Raw genomic sequence first — 10,000 nt, forward strand, 5'->3', positions numbered from 1 at the left:
TTTTGTTGAGGCTGCGCTGTGTCCCTTGTTAAGGGTTATGTTATAATTGGTGGTGATGTGATTTTGTGAAGATGAAAGTTTTGTTGGTTTGTAAAGAAAGACAAAACATTGACAATCGAATGCATGAGATGGAAAGTTCATAAAACGTTACTGGATATGTTAGAATCGAAAAAAAGTGTAGTCCCTGAGCTAACTGGTCATGTGAGGGATGGCAAACAGATGTTACCAGGATGATGTCTTCTCAGGGCCGTTTCTGTCTGTATGCAGAATGTGCTGTTGCATGGGCCCCCAAAGAAACGTGGGGGCCCCCAAAGACACAAGGGGCCCCCAAAGACATAAAGGGCCCCCAAAGACACAAGGGGCCCCCAAAAACACAAAGGGCCGCCAAAGACACCAGGTGCCCCAAAATCACAGTATTTGACCCTAGGTGGTTTTTTATATGTAAAGATGTATATCAGCCATGATCTTAGTTAAACTCCACCCCTCTGGTGGTGTCGGCGTGTTCCAGTTTGTCAGTTGGTAAGCCATTGACATCCAGTCTATACCAAACAAATGTTCAGCAGCTCTAATAGCTGATTCTTATTTATTTCAACGCAAGTAAGTGCATACAAGCTGTTCTGACCAGGTAGTTTTCTCCAACAGTGCATACAAAACAACAAATCCACGTTTCGATTATGTTTGACACACCACTACGCATGCTCACAGACAGATGGAAAGGCGTGCAGCCAGAATCCTGAGCGAAGGATCAATAATGGATTTGAATGGCTTGCCAACGGCCCAATTTCTAAACATACCTTGCCCGCAGGAGGGAATGAGTTCCATCTTGACAGAAATACTCAACAAGTAACCTGGTTCTCTGCAAAACCGGCGAAATCCTTTAAATTTAATTTTATTGACACATTTAATGGTAAAATGCCTACCTCAGAGGATATATAATTCCCCCACCATAGTTTCACAAATGAGGTGCCCCCAAACCACAACAACAGCCAGACACGACCCTTTGTTTTTCTCAGCTCTACTTCCGAAGCTTTGTTGCTATTTAAATATCAATTTCGACTAGCTCATCGCTTCAAATTTTAAGTTTTGATTGTGTAAAATCAATCTCATGCCGCCACAATCCAAGTAAAGCATTCCAGCCACCAACGACAACCGCTGCAGACATTTAACCCGCAAACAGACAGTGGCACCTTCGGGAGCGCATTTCTCAGGTTATGTTTAACGTTACAGTGTCCTGTTACAGTTGAATTATACAAGTACATTACGTGTAGTAAGCAATGTAATAGGTTATAACATTATGGGCTACTCATCCTACTCATGTTGTTTACACGATAAATGTATTTTCTTTGTATTTTGGAGATTTCTTTCTTATTGATAAAAAAAAACATAAATGTTCCTATATATGTCCCGTACTGTGTCCATCGTCACCGTCATTTGAGATTATAAAAGTACATGTTATCTGAACCTATTTTAGTCCCAGATGTCATTTTTATGTCTTGACTTTCACACTTCCATGGGGCGATTTAGATGTGTTATTCCCTTCCTGTTGGTTTCCACCGGGCGCCTCTGACATGGCGCGTGTCAGCAGAGCTTCTGACCGAGGGGAGAGTCCTAACCTCAGCGTGTGTTTCAGTGGGGCTTCAAGGGGTCCCTCACAAACACCACAGTGGGTTTCCTCAATAGATTTATTGAGGGTTACATGATTGTGTGCAACAATTCATTCCGTTTCTCTGTCCTCGCTGAAGTTATTGGATTTAAATCAACACATTCTCCATGCTTCTTCATGTTCTTCACTAATACTATTTATAGATGTAATACATTTTGTTTTATTGTGATTCATCAGAATACCTTCTTTCACCTTAATAAACCTTTTATTGAAATGCATTAAGATGCATTGACTTGTATGCAGTTATTATCAAAATGTAATTTATCACATTCTGTTATTACTTCCAGTTGATATTATTTTCATTCTCTTAAAGTTACACATGACTCCTGCGTACTTCTAGAATAATCCCCGGCGAGGAGTCGACAGTCCACTATTGGACCAAAACCTTCAGAGGACGGCGAGCCCCTCTTGCATAACGACCATAAAACTCAGGACAACCATTTACACCACTTCATATCATCAATAGCTTATTGTTCCAGAGTCCACCCACGCAAAGGAAAACCACAGTGTGGCTGCTACATAAAAACATGCATTATGTATAGGACTATTGTTTGAAGAATATTTTGTTTTTTCAGAAAAGAAGAATCCAGACAGACGGGGGACGTCGTCATTGAACTTCTTTGGTTCGGGGACTTCTCCATGAAGAAAACGAAGGAAATCCCCACATTCGCTATCAACCATACTTATGAGTCATGCTTAGAGAAAGCCCACAGAGACCATGATTGTTGTGACAATGGAGCCTATGGACATTTATTTATAACTTACCACAGATTCCCTTTAAGATGCAAATATTTTGTATTTGTTGAAATGATCGACCCCTTCATACAATCCATTCATCCAGAGGTGTATATCTATCATTTCACATGCAAAAAGATTACCATCTCACTGTATATGGGTCAGCTTAGCTCAGGAGGTAGAGCAGGTTGCTAGTTCGATCCCCAGCCCCCCCTAGCTGAGTGTTGATGTGTCCCTGAGCAAGACACTTAACCCTGACTGCTCCTGACGAGCTGGCTGTCGCCTTGCATGGTTGACTCTGCCGTCGGTGTGTCAATGTGTGTGTTAACCGATGTAAGACGCTTTGGGTAAAAGTGTCTGCTAAATGCCGTAATTGTAATTGTATAAACCATCTTCATAATAAAATTATATATACATCAAATAAGGTGGGATCTGTAAAAACGTGATTGGTAAACTTGGCCAGGACTATAGAGTCAAATTGATGCCAAAAGTATTGACTGCATGAAATGCATAAAATCATAGGTGTGGCTTTGGAAATCCAAACATAAATCCAATAATATACATTATTCTGTATTTTAGAAAGAAAAGTTTGGTTCACAAATGCAATTCATAAAATTGCAATTGCTTCTTCTCACTGATGTTCACGATTCATACAGACAAGTACCGTTAAATTTTTTGCATTTACAGTTCTGACTTTGTGGGGCTTGGGGTTTTGGACATGATGTCGATTTTCAGGCTGAAGGGAAGGTGGGTACTTGTTTGCTCCGCACTCCTCATGCCCAGCCGAGCCTGGAGCTGATCTAGGGATAGATCAGCTAGAAATAGGCGGCTTCTCGATCTCCCACCGACCCCTCAAGTTCCCACAACGTATCATTTACCAGATCAGTAGCTGGCCTCGGCAAGGGTATAGTCTTCATTTTTATTCGTCCGTTCAAGTGACCAATAATGTTGCCCCATTTCCTTCACGTCAAAATGATGTCAAGACCCAAAGGGTGAAAAAAAACGATTAAATTAAAACTAGATCAAAAATTGATAAATAGAGAGTTAAAAACATTTGCAATTGTTTTTGTCACATTTGTGAACATAGCTTACGTTTAAAATCCAGATATGTGATCGATAATTTGCAAGTATCTCAATAAAAATTACTATGATCTGTCTACTCTGACAATATACGCGCCAACCATGGAAACAAATAATTCAATATCCGTTATAACGTTACACGAAAGAAGGCTATATTCCTGGTATCCCACTAAAACACCAACACAAGTGTCAGGGCAGTCAGACAAAGAAGAACACATACACACACATACATGTATGCAAACATATTCACGAACACATACATACACACATATGCATACACACATATGCATACATGGAGACTCAAGTACTCATACAAGGGTGTGCACATACACAAACAGGGGTTTGTGCACACACACACACACACACACACACACACACACACACACACACACACACACACACACACACACACACACACACACACACACACACACACACACACATATGGATAGCTGGATAGATTATGGATGGATGAATACATTATTGAATACTAACATAAACAATGAATGGCCCAGCCTTCATGGACAGCCTTTGCTCGTTTCAGATTTTCATCCACATAAAGTGCAAACACGCACACACACACACACACACACACACACACACACACACACACACACACACACACACAAACACAAACACAAACACAAACACAAACACAAACCGACACAGACACAGACAAACACACACACACACACACACACACAGACATGCGTGGGTAAGCATGTGTGTTCACATGTAAGGGCTTGTGATTAAGCATGAACTTTGCCGAGGCCTATTTTCTAAAGACCCTCGCTGGTGTCATGCCGCCTCCACCGACCGCACCTGATGACCAACTATTGATTTATTCTCTCCCGCCGTTTCTCTCTCCCACTTACACACAGTAATGGCATGTCAACAGACTTCTGATGTCGACTCTGACAGAAAAGATAGAACATTCCTCCAGGATTGAAAGGCAGCTAATTAGGGAGGAAATTGAACCGGGAGTTTGGATGATGATGGAACCCAGACCGACTGACTGAACAGCGGTGCTCTGGAGACGGATGGATGTGGTGCGGTATAGTAAATGAATGTCTCTCTACATGCCCGATTTTTTTCATATTTCACACGGTTCTTTCCTTCCGTCTTTTCTCAGATATTAGCTTCTCCATCTCTCTCGTCTCTTACGCGGTTTCCTTCCTTCCCTTTTCCTCTGAGCTGCCTCCTCCAGGCTGTGAGTTGCAGATACGATTGGATCTTCTCTGGCCTACTCTGCAAACCTCCAGCCTTCCTGTCAAATCGTCCTTCCTCCCCTGCTACCCGCCCCTACTCCTAGCCAGATAAAGACGCCATTTTATTTATTTTGTTCTTTATTTGCCTGCCTCATACAACCGAGTAAGCACAGCAACTGCAGGGTATCATTCAAAATAAAACGTGTGATTTACAGTTTCATTAATTATCAGGAAGTCTCACGGTACTTAAACAGCATCATATGTGAAACTCTTACTTATCGACCCAATCGATCAAACTATCAAACTCAGTTTATTATTATTAGTTATCTTAACGCATCTTTCTTACGTCCCCTGATATCTGATCCAAGCAAAGGGTCATGAGCTAAAATGGATAGTCCTGCTCAGTTGAAAAAATACCTTAACTAAGGGCAACCGATGCAAATGTACTAAATGTGGGCAAATATAGTCGTTTAAACGACACCAAGTTGCTCATTATCCTGTTATGAAATTCAATGAGGTGCAATAAAATAATTATGTTAAAATGATAATAAACATTTTTGACTTTTATGGAAGTAAAAATATTAATAAAACATTCTTGTATATATATATATATATATATATATATATATATATATGTATTATAGATTGGCAGTCCTCCTCTTCCCAAACACAAACAACTTTCAAAATGAAAGTCTGTCCAACGATGGAAGGCATCTATCTGACAATAAAAACTGTCTCATTCTGATTGTTCCATCCAAACAAATCAGAACTCTACCGACTTGAATTGTATTCAAAAAAGGAAATAAAGGGATGCAAAGAATTGGGCTGTGAGTTAGACAGGTAAGGTAGACAGCACAAATGTCTTCTACTATTCTGGCTGTTTGCTTTACACATTATTCATATTCAGATTCTCTGATCTGTATGATAATAGCGCTGCAACTTTGCTGGATTCATTATTAATTTTAGATTGTTTCAATGTTTGATGGTGTTTTCGGTTGGATTCAACAACTACAGACTTCAGACGATTGTGACACATTAAAGTACTTTGTGGTAAAACCAACCTGTAATATACCAGTAGCATATATAGCTTGTGTGGGAACCGTAGGGCAGGATACAGTTTGACTCTGAGCTAGAAGGTTCCGGGGTCAAACTTCAATGTTTACCTGTACATCATAAGACCAAAGTGCTATATTGCTGTTGTTCACGTTGTGACCAGACGCGGGTAGACTAAAGGCTCTTCAGAACACCGGTTACGATGGTCCGATCACCCAGATCGGTGTTGTCCTTCACTTGTTGATAGACGGCGGATTAGCTCAACGTCTGGTTCTCCTTTAAAATTAATAACGGTAACACATTTAAAAAAAAATGACCCTCATGTCTCGGTCACCTGTTTGGCAGTTGTGTTCACTTTAAAGTGCTCATCCATCCGGATCTCTTCCACCATCTGCGCTCTACATGCCACCATGTGCTGTCTTCTCTAAAAGCCCTGCAAACTAAGGAGAATCCCCATTGGTCAACAGTAAAAAGAAACCTGCTACATACACACACACACACACACACACACACACACACACACACACACACACGCACACACACACACACACACACACACACACACACACACACACACACACACACACACACACACACACACACACACATACACCCACACACACACACACACACACGCCGAACGTATGCACAATAGTCAATATGGCCCTGTAAATGAACCCCCCAGTGTATGATAAATTCCCCAACACACACACACACACTGAGAAACATCTGAATAGCATATTTTTCCTTGACAAAACCGAGTGAAATTGTTCTATTGAGCTCAACATATTGATTCTCTCTAGCATTCCCTCCTTACTATCGCACATCCTTTAGCTCTCTCTCTCTCTCCCTCTATTTCTCAACTCAATCCCTTTATCCCCTGATTCTCTGCTCTCACTACTCAATAACTCAATACTCCCCCCGCCCCCCCCTTTCTTTCTCTCTCCCTCTCTCTCTCTCTCTCTCTCTCTCTCTCTCTCTCTCTTCTCTCTCTCTCTCTCTCTCTCTCTCTCTCTCTCTCTCTCTCTCTCTCTCTCTCTCTCTCTCTCTCTCTCTCTCTCTCTCTCTCTCCATACATTCTCTAATCTCCTCCCTCTGTCGGTCCCACCCTCTCTCCTTTCTCACCTCTGCATCCTCCTGCAGTTTGCAGGATAAAGAAGACAGCCTAACGTGACCAACAGACTGGCAGCCAGCATCTCTGCACCTCTGCACTCCACCTTGGCCCCTTTTGTCCCCACCTCCCCCCCCCCCCCCCCCCCATAGCCCCAGCTGAGCCCCAGCATTCTAAGCTTCCGATTCAAAAGGTTTGCGAAAATGTGTCTAGACTGCCCCCACATCTTCAGCCCTCACGCCAATGGCCTCGACATGTCCTTACCTTGGACCTCCTTCAAGACAACATGTGCGGAATGATTTCAATATAGACTGAATGATTTCATCCTGAAAGGCCAAAACATTTAAAAAGGAACGGATAACACTTTAAAATAACGGTACATTAATTAACCATTAATTAACATTCATTAAAAAAGTAATGCGCAAATAATCTATCATTAATATAGGGATTAGGGTTTAGTGTTTTGGTTTAGTGGGTTATGGTTAACCTGAACGCAAATGAATACCTTAGTTTACATGCACACTTGTTAACTGTCAATTAACTTACTAAGTGCTTATTACTGCATGACTAATTTTAATTAATGGTTAATTAATGTACCATTATTGCAAAGTTTTGCCAAGGCTATATAAGACTATATATATATTCACAAAATGCATGATGGACAGTATATCTAGTTCATACAATCCACAAAGGACAGTCCGGAATGTAGGGTACCCTGAAACCCCATAGACTACAACTATTATTGTTAATTTCATGGAAATTTTAAATTTACACAAATTAATTTGCATTAACTTAAGTTGATATAGTTGCATAGGTTACATAATACATTTCACATCATAAACAAAAAATCTCATCAAGCACGATAAATATTGTGCAACCACGTTGATGCCCAATTTGAGCTGTGTGTGTGGGTGGGGGGGGGGGGGGGGGGGGGGGTTGGGTGAGAGCTGTCCGTCTAACCTGGGGCATGCCCGCATGGCCCCCCCCCCCGCCGCCAGGCAAGAAAGGATACCTCGAAACTGGCCCTGGAAACCCGAGAGAAAGGAGCTGACGCAGACTGACCCAAAAAGAGGAGGAACCTAACACCGCGGACACTCGAGCCAACTGGTCCTGTTCCGCATGAATACCGACGCCAGAGGAAGAGCAGAGACAACATGGGCGGTGTGCGTAACATGTTAAAATGTAAATACATGTGCTACTCTATTGCGGGGATATCAGTCTCCCCGACAGCACTCTGAGAGAATTAGGATTCCCTGGGAGAGCCTACTTGATAGGGCTTTGTTGAGTCTGACCGGTTACCCCTCGTCAGACATGCAAGTCTCTGTACAACGGGGGACATGAAGGACAAGTCATAACTCGATAAACACGAGAGACGTGAAAAGCAGCGCAAATTAAAATGTTTGCACTTATTTCATTACTTCATTTATTAACTGGACTCAACGATAAGCTTAGCTCAATATACTTCCTAGGCTTGCAGCACTTGATATTGAGGGAATTTAGCATTTGCTGAAAGATGGCTGAATAATATATTGCTGAAATGAACGGATAAAGAGTTTTAATTATTGCCGTGGTTTGGACTAATAACTGCAAGTGTCTCATCTCTCTGATTATGATGGATTCATATAACATTGTAAACAAAAAGCTGATGATGGGTTGTAATTTTCCTAAAGCAGACAATGCAAGCCAACATGGATGTGGCTGGCAGTTGAATGATAATGATATCATAATCAAATAAATCAAAATTGGCCCAAAGTCATCACATTGTTAAAGTTGTTCGAGTTTTGTTTTTTCTCCTAATAACAAGTTAATTGGGGTGGCTCCTTTACATATTTCGGTGTATGTACTCATTCCGTTGTAACATATGCTCTGCTTGCAGATATAATTTATCTTCCAATTAATCGTAACAATTTGTCTTCTTTTCCTCTGATAGATGTTTGAATACAAACTGCCATCTGTGATATGAAATTGTCTGGACAAAATCACTTTGCTGCCTGAAGGGTAGATACTCTGTGCGAGCGTGTGCACGTGTGCGTGCCAGCGTGCGTGTGTGTGCGTGTGTGAGGAGGGATAATGGCATATGCATTTAGCATTATAAACTCATCAGTACTTTTTCGCTTCTCTAAGCTAGCAGCCATTACAGCGCTGCATTACTACGATGCATAATGATGCAAATTACTATCCCACTTTACTATTGCTGACCTACATCTTTCAACTTATTACAACCTCTCAGTGTGATGAAATTCATCTGTGGTGTTGGTGATTATTTGGCATCGTGCAATTTGTTATTGACACACAGACAGGTAAAGAACGGCAGAAGGTTTGAAAAGCACGGAACAGATGACAGATGGATCCACGTTCAGATGCATGGTCTATGACTGAGGGCAGGTGTGTCTCACAGCACTAATTAGGGTCTGCTCCATTTGGGTACCAGGGTGCACCAGCAGAGAGCAGCCCAGATATCACATGTAGAGCCGGCTGGCGATCTGGCACACGTAACACACTGACGATGCAGGTGTTGTGGCACACATACATGAAACACACCTTATGTTAGGCGCCACACCTGTGTTTACCCTACCAGGAAACCAATCCCAAGAGGCTCAACTGATGAATACCAAATGAACCCCAGGCCCATTTCCTACATTAATGTTTCAAGGGAAAGAAAGACAAATGTGCATCCCATCGATACCCCAAGGCCAAGAAAGTCATGCTGGAGATTCTCAGTGCAAGCAGAGTCAGTGAGTGAGTGACTGAATGACTCAGTTAGTGAGTGGGTGAGTGAGGGAGGTTGGGAGATAAGGGAGTGGGTGAGTTAGCCAAGAGGAGGCAATTGAGAGAGTGAGGTTAGCCCAGAATAAGGGTGCATATTGAGAGAGGTTAAAAAGGGTGTGAGTGAGTTTGGAGAGTTTGACTCATGAGGGATTGAGGCAGCGATCTAGCAAATTGGCCAGAGAGTGAGAGCGTGAGAGATAAGTGGGTAAGTGGGTGAGTGAACAAGCAAAGATTGAGGGCTTGAGTGATGTGAAAAATGTATGAGAGTGACAATTATGAGGCTGTGAGTGAGTGAGAGAGTCAGTGAGGGCATGAGTGAGTGAGTACTCAGAGCACATATTTCCTTCAGTGCAGTTTTGTCCAAAACCCAAAGCCAGATCA

At 42.0% G+C, this 10,000-nt stretch overlaps 1 long non-coding RNA gene across 1 annotated transcript in view; it reads right to left on the minus strand.

Annotated features, from left to right (window-relative positions):
* Positions 1-364, minus strand: part of LOC132465455 (uncharacterized) — a 6,242-nt gene extending 5,878 nt beyond the window's left edge. The window contains exon 1 of the long non-coding RNA XR_009527589.1: positions 1-364. This exon is cut by the window's left edge and continues 4,285 nt beyond it. This is a non-coding gene — a long non-coding RNA (uncharacterized LOC132465455).
* Positions 365-10,000: the final 9,636 nt, after the last annotated feature.

This window comes from Gadus macrocephalus, chromosome 10, assembly GCF_031168955.1.
Source record: "Gadus macrocephalus chromosome 10, ASM3116895v1".
In the NCBI taxonomy this organism is placed as follows: domain Eukaryota; kingdom Metazoa; phylum Chordata; class Actinopteri; order Gadiformes; family Gadidae; genus Gadus; species Gadus macrocephalus.